Source organism: Chionomys nivalis, chromosome 15, assembly GCF_950005125.1.
Source record: "Chionomys nivalis chromosome 15, mChiNiv1.1, whole genome shotgun sequence".
In the NCBI taxonomy this organism is placed as follows: Eukaryota; Metazoa; Chordata; class Mammalia; order Rodentia; family Cricetidae; genus Chionomys; species Chionomys nivalis.
In genome coordinates, this window is record NC_080100.1 from 64,464,455 (window position 1) to 64,480,040 (window position 15,586).

The window sequence follows — 15,586 nt, forward strand, 5'->3', positions numbered from 1 at the left end:
TGCAGGGAGCCCAGGAAGTATAGGGGGGATGAGGAACTTCTGAGTTCCCTGTCCAGGGCTGCTGCCGCGAGTCACAAACTCACCCCAATGATGGCTCTCCTGGTGCCCTGCTTTGAATTTTTCTGAAGTGTAAAATATACTGTCTTTGTTACCAAGAATACTATTACTTTCCTATGTCAGAACTGAGTAATTTAAAAATATCCTAGTATTATTTCTAATCATCAGAATTATACAGTTAAGCAGAAATCATTTTCTTGGCCTCCCACAGGTATATGTGTACTAGTACATGGAATGTGTACATGAGATAAACATACATACAGTAGGAAAGCACCCATAGCTGTTATTAGGAAAGGGTTGCAGTTGCATATGAGAGAAATTACAGGCAGAATTTACAGTCGGTAACTCCATGGCTTGACCAAATGGGTCTCCCTATCAAAATCATTCATCTCGTAGGTTGGTCTGCTGGATACTAGTTAGCACCTGCTTTATACTGTCATGGCCTCCTGTAAGCAAACACCTTTATCTGATGAGTCACCTTGCTGATTGGAAAAAAATTCTAATTTTTTAAATTGCCGAAAATTTTATAAATTTACGATGTTTTGTGTTAGTTTGACGTATATAGTGGAATGTCTAAATGGAGCTAATTAAGGTATGTGTTAGCTCATCGACATACATACTTACAAACATATGCATATATACACAAGTACATAAACATACAATTTAAAATATAAATATATAATTTAAAATCTTTATGTGAGATAAAGTGTGACAAATCATTCTAAATAAGTTTTTTCAGCTTAACACTATGAAAAACAAGTCTACATTTTCTTGTAAATGACATAATCCATTTATCTTTTAGCTGACAAAACCCGGTCATAGATTCTATTTCATTCATTAATATAGTGATGAACATTTAGACTGGTTCCAGAGGTCAACTAACATGTATGCTGTAAACATGTGTGTGGAAATGTTTCTGAATCAGGTATCTACCAAAGAGTGGTAGAGCTGATCATATGCTAATTCTCCTTTTACACTTTTGAGGATAGTTCATAAAGAATGGCAGATTAGACTTTTCAATCTGGAACATCAGCAGTATTTGACATTAGTTCTTTCCCCATACCCTCTCAGTATTATTTTCAACTTTTCTTGAAGGCCAACAGAATTTAGACAACTTCCATTGAGAACTACCTGCCCAATTTGTTGCCCTGGTTGTTGACTGGATTATTTGTGTTTTGTGTTCAATATTTGAGTTCTTTGTATATTATACAAACACACATCTTATTAGACGAATGAGTGGAAAATATTTCCTCCTGTTCTGTGGATTGTATCTTCACTATGCTGATCATCTATTTATTGTGCAGAATACATTTTGATTCTATCACCCTTTGTCTTCTTTCTGTTATTGTGTGGCTACTAGATTCAGCTGCAGTTTCTACAATGGACATTAATTCTCTCAATGACATCTGTTGAGTGGCTATCTGACACAAGATATTAGGATAAAACATTAATCAAAACACTATCATTGTGTTTATGAAGCATATATTATAAAGCATAGAGTTCGTATTGGTAAGTGTGATTTCACATCGTGTTGATCTCTCAGATATCAGTCATAGACACCAAAGTATATGGTTTTGTATATGGTATATTTAAAACATGACAATTGATTTTCAAATCACATAGCACAACATAAGACTCACTTTTAATGTTTAGTTACATAAGTTTAGATAAATGGATGATCAAGACAGAATGGTTACCTCATTTATGATATAATATAAAGTCATTTTTTAATAAAAATTATAAAAATAAACCAAATAAGTCATAAGTTATAAATTCATAATTGAATAAAAATGTGCAATGCTAAGGCTTATTTAAATACAAGAAGCAGAAGTAAATACAAAGTACATCAAACAAATCAACAAGGAAATGAGCCATGGTAAATGAATATGGCAAAATATTTCATAAATGAAATGTCAGTCTGTTCCGCTGAGGAACTTCAGAAGTACTAAATAAACCATTTGTCATTCCATTCACTATTTTTCTTTCCTGAAAAAATATACTTTTTCTTGAATTTATATATGCTTTATGTTTATATTATATATAATATATTTAATGTTTTATATTCTATATAGTCAAAGAAGAGAGAATTACTATACACACATACATATGTAGTCAAGCAGCCAAAAAATGAGAAAATTCGATATATATCATTCAGATATAAGACATACATACAATTTCTAATTTTGTGGATGATTGACTCATTGCAACTCTAAAGTATTGGCTGCTCCAAAAGGACATTTTGAGTAAATAAAAATTCCATGGAAATGTATTAAATGTGTCCAAAGGTAAATCACAGAGAGTTAACATATCCTACTTATTAGGAAGGGATTGTATTATAGCATCTTGCTTGATTCAGACCTCTGAAAGAGTAGTAGCAGAAGGTGAATTTGCAGCAGTAAGTGTAAAACCCCAGAGTATCAGGGTTAAGACTTTGATTTATTTTAAAGGACTACTCTAGAGCCTATCTATTATAATATAATGACAGAATATTTAATTGAAGATGGGATATTTTGATCATTCATAAGTAAATAGACATTTCCAAATGAATTAGCAACACTAAGAACTTTAAGGACTATTTTATTCATTTTAAATAAATAACAATGGAATTGCAGCTAAAAACCATAAAAAAGACAGGAAAGAAGAAAAACGAGAGCCGAATCTAATGCAGTAATAATGCCCAGTGTTACACTGCATCAGCTAAGAATACTTTTCATTGAGAATCATCTACAGATTCTTTGGGACACTTTTTTGAGAGAACTACGATAAAAAAAGATGAGAATTCCACAAAAAAGCAATAACTAAATGACAATGACAATGCACAGAAAACCAACTGAAAGTAGACTGATGACATCAAACTTGTATTTATTACCTTAGGGGCTTTTGAGATAGCCTGAAGCAGCTGATGAACTAAATTTTTCTGCCATTCTATGTGGACATGCATCTGTGATATTGTATCACAAAGTTTATGTATAATTAAATTTGCATATATTTTCTGCTCCAAAAAGCATTGATAAAGAATGAGACAATTTTCATTACTAGCTGTATAATTAAGTTACTAAGAAAAATTAAATATTATAAAAAAGTACAAAAAAAGAGAAAATATGCTTTATGGAACATAATGTAATATGAAAATTAGCATATACATCTTAAGTAACAAAAATAAAGAATTTCATTGATTCTGTTATATGGGTTCTAATAACATTAATAAAGAAATGCAGACACTCAGAGTGAGAAGAAATGGGAATTAGAGTGTTTGCGACGGAGTTTGTCACGAGTAAAATTTTTCTGAACATTTTTTGTTTCATGTAAATTAATCTGCCAACTCTCTCTGTCAAAGATATCTATCATCTATCTATCTATCTATCTATCTATCTATCTATCTATCTATCTATCTATCTTTCTTTCTTTCTTTCTTTCTTTCTTTCTTTCTTTGTTTCTTTCTTTCTTTCTATAAAATCTATAGCAATAGACATAGTCCTCTTTATGGTTCTTTCCTCGGTATACATTTTAAACTATCTACTAGAGTTTAGACTTAGTCTTTAAATCATATATATATATATATATATATATATATATATATATATATATATGAGTTATATGACATAACTATTATCACAATCATTGTCTCTAGTGTAAATGGCTAGAATTTTAGGCTAATTAACAATAATTTTAACTTCCTTGTGTGAGGATTTAATTTTTACTATAATTCAGAAACATATTAAGTGCAAACTGGTTTGCTGTGGTGCTTTCATACAAACCTACTTTTTGTACTTTTTGTTTGTATCCTCCATTTCATGTTCTCATATCAATCCCACTTTTCTTCCATATTTTATTCTCTTATATTCTTTTTTAGTTTACACACAGTGGTTTTCATAGGTATCATATTTGATCTCTCTATCTTTCTCTCTCTCTCTCTCTCTCTTTGTGTGTGTGTGTGTGTGTGTGTGTATGCACACCTGTTTTTCTCTTCTCTTCTGTTGTTCCAGGCCCCAGAGGCTGGTCTCACCTCTTTCCTCTTCCTAATAAAACCCCTCCACATGAACTCTGTCACATGGATGGCATCTTTCTCTCTCTCAATGCTTTTAAAAAATATTACAACATAGGCTTCATCCCAAAGATGCAGAGATAATGCAGCAAATAAAAATTAAAGAATGTAATCCACTACATAAGCATACCAAAGACAAAAGCTACATGATTATCTCATTAGATGTACAAAGGGCCTTTGGAAAAAAAATCTGACACCCCTTCATGATTAAAGTCCTGGAGAGACTAGGTATATAAAGGATATGCCAAAACCTAATAAAGGTGATTTATAGCAACTACCAACCAACATCAACCTAAAGGGAGAGAAACTCAGAACATTTTGAGTAAAATCAAAAGACAATCTTTTGCATTTCATAATTATTCAGTATAGTACTTGAGGCCTTACCTAAAGCAGTAAGTTAAGTGAAAGAGATGAGGAGACACAAATCAAAAATTAAGAAGTCAAAGTATCCTTATTTCTATATGATATTAATTTTTACAAAATGACACTAAAACACTACTAAATATTGATAGATGATAAACAGAATTCAAAATAGAAGCACTAAAATCAGTAACCTTGCTATATATAAATAACAACTGGGCTGTAAAAAGAGATCAAGAAACAATCCCTTTTACAATAGCCTCAAATATGTCTTGGTCAAATATGTCTCGGGGTAACTGTAACCAAGCTAGTGAAATACTTGTGTAATACAAACATTAAGATTGGATAATGAATATGTGGTCCATTTACTCAGTGGAATGCTACTCAGCTGTTATAAATAAGAAAGAAAGAAAGAAAGAAAGAAAGAAAGAAAGAAAGAAAGAAAGAAAGAAAGAAAGAAGAAAGAGAAACAAGAAAAAAGAAAGGAAATAATTTTACAGATACATGCATGAATCTAGGAGAAAAATTCATCCTGAAGTAATCAGAAGTCCAAAAGGCAACTATGGCATATAGTCTCTTACATATGGATATTAGTATTTAACCCTTTGATAGACATGCTCAGTCCATGTCACCACTGAGTTTGGTTGTAGAGTAAGGGACTATAGGTGATAAAATAGTTCTTAAGGAAGGAAAAATATAATATACACTTATAGAGATATGGGGGAGACTCATAGGGAAGATTAAATGGAGAGAGTGGTGGGATAGGGGAATAAATGAGGGAATACAAGAAAGACAGCTAATACTAAAGGTCATTGAAGAGTGACTAGACTAGAAGCTTCTTAAAAATATATAACACTTGAAAGAGAAAGAAATTTAAATGGTGTTACCAAATAGCAGGGAAGTCATTGGCTCACTGAGACTCATCTCACTACCAAGTGAAACATACATTACCATCAATGTGTTTTAACTAATTTAACTGTTGTTTAAATGAGCCCATGGAAACCCCTGAAAAAACTCAAGCTCCTGCCAAGGGTATAAAGTGCTCTCTACAAATTGATGGTAAGGCTCTATTGCTAAAAACAGTGGTTAGATAGCCTATCAGACACAGAGAATAAGAGCAGGTGTCTACCTAGAGCCTTTACACCTACTGACTAGTATTTATGGTACTAGAATATACTCTGTATGCTATCAGAAGAGAAAGGTAAACGCCAACCCTGATAAAAATCTTTTGAATAGCAATGGTGACCTGGTTGTATGATATGCTGGTATAAAATGACATGAACTTTATGGGATTAACCAACCACTATATGAATGGATTTAAGGCCCACTCTATGAGATGGAACCTAAACCTAAAATTTGTTGAATGTCCAAGAACCTGAGTTCAGTAGGTTATCAACTTATGGAAAAGACAAATGGTATTATTATGCCAAAGAAATGTAACAATAAAATGTTTCTTACACATTCTGCTGTACCTATAGGTAAGTGTCTTGCTCAGCCATCCTCAGAGTGGCTTTCTCCTGAAATAGATTAGAACAAATACAGAGACCCACAAATTGACAGTGTGCCGTGAGAGGACTTAGAACACCGAGTACTAAATGAAGTGTTTTCATTATATCCCCTCCATAAGGCTTGTGAAACTATGGGGCACAGAAGGCAAAAATAATGTAAGAGCCAAAGTGGGTGTTAACATGCACTCCCATCCCTGAACAAGAAGTTATCTCCTATTGACCAAGGCTAGCAAAGAAAAAATTAGCTTTCACCAATGGCATTATACTTGGCATAAATACCACACTGAAAGGGAAGCCCCACACCCAGAAGTAGATGTCCAACACAGCATCAACTCAATGGTGGAGACTTTTCAAATCCATGTTACACTTGGTTTGGATATAATATTTTTTATCTTTCATGTCTTTTGCTTGTATGTTATGTTTTTGTGTGTTTTAATAGGTTTTATTTCTCTGTATGTGTTTACATAAATTACTCATATTTTTCTTTGTATTTTTGTTTGCTTTGTCTTATTTTGGTTTGTTTCTTTTGGTTACCTGCTTCTTTTCAAAAGGGAGAGACAATGAAGGCTGAGGACATAGAGTTGGAAGGGTTGGGTGACAGGAAATATCTGAGAGGAGATGAGTGTGGAAAAACCTTGATCTGAATTTAATATGCTGTATGAAAAAAATAAATTGAGATATTTTTAAAGTATGATATATTCTACATTATTGACAGTGTTACATTGAATGCTAAGAACAAATTTTGTGTTCTTCCCTTTCAGACATATGTATAATCCTCAATTCATGGGAAGATAACAATGTGGCTATTAAGGAAGGAATTAAGAATTTATGGAGTTTATTAATAGTCCTTAATTTAATATCATTGATGCAAAAAGAGCTAGACACTAAGAAAGCTCATGTATGGATGAATACCTTGTGAGGACACAACAAAATGTGTCTTTCAAGGCACCAAATACAAGTCCTTAGGAAGTCAAAGCCTACCAAGGCCTAGATCTCATACTTCTATGATTTAAGTCACATTGTCTGTAATATTCTGTAAAGGTGTTCCTAAAAGGCTACTAGTCATAGATTAAATAAACAAATTTATTTCAGACACATAAAATTCCATTTTTCTGCTGTTAGAGATGGAACATAAAAGTTGGCTTATGTAATACGAATGTCTAATAAAAAACATGATTCTCTTTACATGCTGAGGATTCACTCTAAAGATTCATGGTAAGGTTTGAACACATTGAGCAGACATGGGATGCATTTGCTCAAAATGTTAATGGGCTCAGGATGTTTACATATTTGGAAAATGATAATGCATGGTTGACTCTCATAATGTCAATTAAAACCCTATTGTTAATTTTAGACTATCTTCCAGGAAAGGTTTAGAACTGAATTTAGTTTTCTTTGTTCTTAAAAGCAATCAATGCATAACTATTTTGATTCACTGTATATTATTTATGTTGCCTACTTACATTAATTCTCTATGTGTGGGAAAGAACAATATCAAATACTATTCTTTCTCAAATTCTTATCAAAAAGTTTCTCATGTCAAGGTCATTTTCAAGGATGACCATTATATTTAAGGCATATTCATCTACTGTAAATAACTTGTTTTATAAGTAGCATTAAATACAAAATAATATGTACAAATATAAAAATTTTAAACAAGTTATTTCTTTCTATTTGCAATGTACTTGATTGATAGCACTTGAAATATGGTTTCTGTATATTACTAATATATGGATATTTGTATATAATCATACATAGATATAATTCTTTCCATGTGCCTATGCAAGTATAAAATTTTTGATTGGTTAGAAATTGATAAAAAGTGGTAATTAGTTTGTTTGGTCAGTGGTTGATAGAAAATAAAAAAAAATGGTTGTGGTTCTCTGTATCAACTCATCAGCTAGTAGAGGAAGCCTCTTTAAGAATGATTAGACTAGACACTGATTTGATGAGTATAACAGAATAACATTAAGAATCATTTCTTTGTTTTCTTTACAGTTATATTTGGTCCTAGGTTTCTTAATAAGTTATTCCACACAGTAGAAACAAAAGGAACATTGCCAAACCTTTTTTTTATGAGAAAATAAGTACACTGATACCAAAACCACACAAAGACATTGCCAATAAAGGGAATTACAAACTAATCTCACTCATGAACATAGATGCAAAAATACTCAATAAATTACTGACAAACCAAATTTCAAGAACACATCAGAAAAAATCATCCACCATGACCACATAAGCTGTATCCTAAAGATCCAGGGATGTTTCCTCATATGAAAATGTGTGAATGTATTTCACCATATAAATAAACTGAAAGACTAAAAGCACTTAATCATCTCATTAAATACTGAAAAAGCCTTCAACAAAATTCAACATCCCTTCATGGCAAAAGTATTGGAGGGGTCAGGGACATAAGAAACAATGTAATCTACTATATAAAGAGTAGTTCTTAATAGATAAATAAACAAGAGAAAATTACCATAAAATGATGAATGGATAAAAATACAAATACATCAATACAATTGAATATTATTCAATATTAAAAAGAGTAAAATACTGATACATGAAGCAACATGAGTGAACCTCACAGAATATCATGAAAAATGTCAATCAGAAAAGGTCACGTTACATGATTCCTTTTATATGAAGTATTTAGAATATACGAATTATTGAGATGATGGAAAGCAGCATGTATTTCCTAGAGGTCTTCTAACCATGAACTTCTATTAAAAGTTATTGGCAATGGCCGGGAGGTGGTGGCGCACGCCTTTAATTCCAACACTCGGGAGGCAGAGGCAGTTGGATCTCTGTGAGTTTGAGACCAGCCTGGTCCACAAGAGCTAGTTCTAGGACAGGCTCCAAAACCACAGAGAAACCTTGTCTCGAAAAACCAAAAAAAAAAAAAAAAAGTTATTGGCAAATAGTAGTGAAGGTTATATAAGACAATGGATGTACTAAAATTCAGAATATATTTCAAAAGTATGTATATGAGAGTATGAAATTATACCCTTGTTGAGAAAGCCATTATTATACTGTTTGACTTATTATCATAATTGGGATAAATTTTGAGCAAAACAGCCATTATTTTCCTACATTTTGAGTGTTCCATACCTAAAGTATTAATTTAAATATTTCTAATACTACATGTTAATTCTTCATAAATTTATTCTTGCATAAGCTTTAATGGTCACAAAGTCAGTTCTGTTCATTTCTCTTCTTGTGAAAAGTTGATGTTCCAACATTAGTAAAATCTATTTTACTTACTCATGCAAACTGAAAATATAGAATAGTATCTGAATTCAAAAATAAAAGCATAATTTCAAGTATTGTTATCAAGAAAGAAAAATACAATAAACATATAAAGAGAGATAGAAAAAAAATAGTAAGAGGTACAATAAAATGATGTTCTTAAATAGCCATGGTAATGTTGAAAAGAGGCTGCTTGTTGGTTCCTCGCTGCTCTCTGCTTGCTTGTCCTGGCTTCCCAGAACTGAAATATTTACACAGAAACTATATTAATTAAATCACTGCTTGGATTGTTACCTTTAGCTTCTTATTGGCTAACTTTTACATATTAATTTAACACATTTCTATTAATATGTGTATCACTATGTGTCTGTGGCTTACCAGCTAAATTTCTGGCATCTGTCTCTGGAGAGGCTACATGGCTTCTCTCTGACTCTGCTTTCTTTCTCCCAGCATTAAGCGTAGTTTTCCCGCAAGTAGCTCTGTGCCCCTATAGCTCTGTTATTGACCCAAAACAGTTTCTTTATTTATCAATGGTAATTACAGCATACAGAGAGAATTCCCACATCACTTCCCCTTTTCTGTTTAAACACAAAAGGTCTTAACTTTAACATAGTAAAATTACATAAAACAGTTATCAAGCAAGAATTACAGTTATATCTATTTTATCTTTTATCACAACTAAGGAAAACTATATTATTACTATCTGTTCTTCAACTTCATCAAAGACTCCAGAAGGATATGTTCCCCTGTAGCTCTGCTATATGCCCAAAGCTGTTTTTTTATTTATTTAATGGTAATCACAGCATACAGAGGTAAATAACACATCATGATAAAGTTTACCTCTAAATCTTACATGTAAACAATTTCCAAAATTATTAAAACATATCTCATATTCTGTTACCAAGATCAGTAATGTAATAATGTGTCCACATTAAAAATTCAATTGATTACTCAATATATACCTTCCAAGATTTTTCTTCATAGGTGACCTGAAGTGCAAGGATACTAGTGTATAAAATGGTCCATAATTATTACAAAAATCCCTAAAAGATTGATATTTTAAGCTAAAATTGATAATCCCAAAGAGTAACTTGAAATCATATAACCAAAAACAGAGATTCTGCATAAATTTGACTCTCTGTCTTTTTAACTGCATATCAATCTTTCTATCTATCTGTGTTGTTGTGAAGAAACACAATGACCATGGCAACTCTTATGAAGGAAAACATTTAGTTGAGGCTAGCTTACAGTTCAAAGGTTTAGTCCATTATCATCATGTCTGGAAGTATGGGGAACTGAGAATTCTACAACTGGTTCTGTAGGCAGCAGAGAGAGAAAGTCATCCTAGACCTGTTTTGAGCATTTGACACCTCAGAGCCCACCCCTAATGTGACATACTTCCTCCAACAAGACCACACCTACTCCAACAAGGCCAAACTTTCTAATAGTGACTCCCTATGACCAAGCATTCAAACATATGAGTCTATGAAGTTCATTCCTATTCAACCTGACCACTCTCTATTTGATTTCTAACCCTTTGCCAAACAAACCTGTATTTCAAAGGAATTCATTTCTTTTAATTTAATTTTTTCTTACTTTTCAGCAATACTCATCCATTGTTTAATAATTTCATGTATACATGTAATAAGTTTTTTTAAAATCTGTTCCATATATTTTTTCCTGTAATTCCTCTGTTCTCTACCTTGTTCCTATGCTTTCTCAATTCTTTATGTTCTTTTTTAAAAGGCACTGAGTACTGATAGTGCTGCCCATATGTACATGGATGTAGGCCCATCTACTGGAGCCTGGGAGTTTCTAAGGGACTGCCTCTTTGGAGAAAACTGACCGTTCTTCTCAAAGGCATTATCCATTGCCAATAACTCCCCACTTGGCAGGAAGGAGAGGTTCTTAACATAGCAAAATTACATATAACAAAAGTTATCACACAAATCACAGCCTCCAGAAGTTCATGTGAGCTCTATTGTGTCTAGAAAACACTGCTTATGTCTGAGTCTCCAGTGCCTCTGACTCTTACTATCTTTCTTCTTCATCTTACAAATTAAAACAAGTTAAATTATAAATAGTATATCAAGTATTCCTTAGCATCATAAAGTAAACCTGTAGATTTTATGGAATAAAAAGGGTCACAGAAAATCTGCTTACATAGCCATCCACAATTTTACAAAGCATTCATCACTATTCAGAGAAGTTAACTATGCTAGTGGTGTGTGTGTGTGTGTGTGTATGTGGTGTGATTGTTTTCATTTATTTAGTATTGGCGACACATGTGTATCACAAAAATGTTTATGGATGTTAGAGGTTAACTTACCAGAATTTCTCTTTCTGTTATCTTGGTTCTGTGGGTGGAACTTTGGTAGTTAGATACTGAGCCATCATTCTATCCCATTAAATATATTCATAAGAGAAATTATTCATCGTTTTCATGTTTCATCATCAAACATTTTATTAAAATTCTGTCCAAAACAAAACACAACTGTATTTTTTTCACATGAATCAAAGAAAGAATGAAAGAAAGAAAGAAAGAAAAGAAAAGAAAGAAGGAAAAAAGAAGTTAGAAGCTAAATGCAAAGTAAATAATAAGAAAGAAGTCAGCAAAATTTTAGAAAAGTGACAGAAACAAATAAATAAATTAAAAAATATTTTCAATATGTCTGTCTAATGTTTTCAAATAAAAATGCACTTTACATTATTTCTAATAATTGAAATACACTAACTTTGTCTTTCTATTTCAAGTGTATTTTGAATGGTTTTCAAGTATGCTAAGTTATTTACATATTAAGAACTTAATATTCCTTTGTATGTTAAAATTGGAAGGTGATTTTAATACCCTGTGTTTTCAGGTTTGAGCTAGTAGCTAGCAGGTGAAATTGACTTGTGAGAGTTCTAAGTCCCAAATGCTAGCTGCCAACTGCCTTTTTGTTCTTATTTCCTTGGAAACAAGGTTAGTTTTACAGAAACAAGGTAAATACAACTTTTACAGTGAAGAAGTGAAATGCTCCTTTGTCATGTTGCTTATTGGCTGAGACTTAAGTGCAACTTTCTAGAGTAGAATGAAGTTGGGAGACTGTTGAGGCATAAGCTACTTACAGCACAACTCCAGTACATGCATAGGGTGTAATCAGACTTAATTTTATTGTGGAGCTCAAATACAGGATTAAAACATAAAATTGAAAGAAACCAAACTTTCATCAAGCAAAAGCCTGCTCAGTCCTATGATAGATAACACATCTTTTTTGTTTGTTTGTTTGTTTGTTTGTTTTTTGAGATGGGTTTTCTCTGCTCTAGCTTTGGAGCCTGTTCTGGAACTCTCTTTGTCAACAAGGCTGGTCTTGAACTCACAGAGATCTGCCTGCCTCTGCCTCCCAAATTCTGCTTTTAAACTTTCAGTATTGCCAGAAATGCTATTACGAGGTGATTGCCTGGGCCAGAGATTCTCTCCTAGAATTTACTTTCAATTTATGACACTGGATCCCTTGTAGTAGTTTTTTCATCTTGTGTGGGAGAAATATGTGGAAATAAAGAACAGGAGAAAAAACAGAAAGCCTTAAGTGTTGAAGGAGTTTCGGGCTGTGTTCCTGCTGCCCGGCTCTCAGCCACCGGCTAGCTTTACCCGAAATAACAACACACAAACTGTATTCATATAAACACCGCTTGGCCCATTTTTATTAATGTGTGTAGCACCATAAGGTGTGCTTACCAGGAAGATTCTAGCCTACGTCCACCCTGAGTCAGAGCTTCATTGCATCTGTCTTGGAGAGCAGAGGAATGGCATCTGTCTGAGGCATCTTACCTCACTTCCTCTTCCTCTCAGGATTCTGTTCTGTTTACTCCACCTACCTAAGGGCTGGCCTATCAAATGGGCCAAGGCAGTTTCTTTATTAACCAATGACCTTCCTCCATCATTTCCCCTTTTTCTGTTTAAACAAAAAAGGAAAGTTTTAACATTAACATAACAAAATTACATATAACAAAACAATTATCAAGTAAGAATTACAGTTACAATATTTTATCTTTTGTCATAACGAAGGAAAACAACTATAACTATTTATGTATTCTTCAACTTCATCAAAGACTCCAGAAGGATATAATATTACCTAAGTAAACAAGTAAGAAACTTCCAAAACTCTAGAAGTGACAGAGACATCTCACTTCCTGGACAGTCACCCAAATTTCCTCTGTACCATTGGGGCATCCATCTTCGGCCTACAGGCCCATAGTTTCCAGCAGACATTTTCATGAATCAGGAAATTTCATAGGCAGTTCAGTCACTATCTGCTGTGTCCTGCAGAATGTCTCGCAGACTCTTTTATGAATCAGAAACCCTGAAAGATCATCTCACCTTTAGACAAGTTTAGACAAGTTCAGTAGTCCTCTCTCTGCGGGTTCTGTGTCCAGTTTATGCAATAGTCCAGGCAAGAGCAGTTTCTTGCCCAAATGGCTATCAAACTCTATAAGGTGCCTCTTCGATGCCCATATTCTTCTTGAAGTAGATTGGTGCTGCCAGGAGCAGACGCGTTTCATTGTCAGAAAAACCCTAAGTTATTAAAACGTTAAATGCCCTATTCTGTAGTCTTTGAAAGGTATGAAGAATGTCTATCTAAAATATATCTATGTACATCTAGAAAATCTAACTAACATAATTACAAACTTGACTATTATTAATGATTATCCATTAACAACCTATATACATTACATTTTTACATGAACTACACAATCACAATACCTTCATCAAGAGCAGAAATACATATACATATAACAAGATTGACCTTAAATTTATATCAATAAAGTCAAATCCATACCAATGCAAATTATTCATATCTATATCATATCTCCCTTTAAATATAAAAGAACATTTATAAACAATATTTGGGAATATGGGTGCAGTTATTTCTCTCCAAACTGCTTCCTGCTGTATGGCGGCACTGTTATTCAGGTCTTTCATGGTATATATAACCTGTATGCCAGATTCATCTCAGTCAGCAGTCGAGTGAAGTAATTTTTTGAAGGTATTCATAGCAACCCTTCAGGAGGGCATGGTCCATCATATCATATTGGGATAGAAGCAATCCACAGGGTCTCGTCCTCTGTGAAAACAAAAGAAACTCCTTTCCAAAGTGTCATGTCCTTAGATCCAAATTTTAAAGTCAAGGTATTTTCAAAATATCTATGTTGGATTAGTTCAGCAGCATTTATAAACAAATATCTTTTAGCAGTTGTTTTTCCTTCCTCAGCGGTCAAACAATTCAAATAGAGCATAATAGCATACAGTATCAAGATTCTCTGTGTATTTTCCATCTTTGTGCAGCTTTGTTTTAGCCTGTATTTCATTGATTTTTACTTTTAACTTTTTGATTTTTGAGACAGGTTCTCTGTATATCTTTGACCTGAAATAACTCTGTGGACCAGGCTGTCCTTGAACTCTGAGAGATCTGCCTGTCTCTGCCTCCCAGGCATTCGGGTTAAAGACCTGTGCCACCACACCATGAAGTCACAGAGGTCAATCTCCCTTTGCCTCCCAAGTGTTGGGATTAAAGGTGGGTACTACTATACCCAGCTACTTTCTTTCTCCTTTTTTTTTGTTTTTTACTTTAAGAACTTTAACTTTTAGCCTACATAGATTTTTTTAACACATAGTAACCATTTAGACGTTTTCTTCGACTTTGAATCTTTCTTTTACTGTATATGTCTCTTTTGTGACCACAAGAGTCTTTAATTTACCAAGCAATATCAGTTGGACTAAAGCCGTGGCTTTGTAGGCTAGATCCAGCCCATTCCTTAGATTTCCAGCCTCATGGTGGAGATACTGCTGGAGCCATTTTTATTGCCACAACTCTATGGCGTTTCAAGGTTCCTGCCAGCAAGCAAGCTGCAGCATTATGCTCACAGACCACACTCAGTCAACCTGCCCAAAAAGGTCAGAGTTTGCCCTGGCAGGACCCCAGAATGCTAGCATTTTAAAACAGCACAACTTTTTTTCTGCTATGACTGAAAACCGAAAAGCATGCGTCAGCTTTTCACCAACACCATTTAAGTGTTTTGTGGCAGGATCTTTTAAAAGAGCTGCAGGGTTTTGCAGCTAAAGCTGAGTCAGGAAGCCTCTTTTAAATGAGAGCACTTCTTGCCTCTAGCAAGCAGAGCATATCCAAGAAATTGCTGCTACCAGGAAACCATGCACAACACTGTCATTTTGTTCTAGAATTACTTCCCAAGCTGTTTCAGGCTTTATGTGGAAGCAGTTGTCCATGTTGGGTGCTATTCTGTAGAAGGAGCTACGGGCTGCATTCCTGACGCCCTGCTCCTGGCCACCTGACTAGCTTATGCCCTGAAATAACAACACACAAAC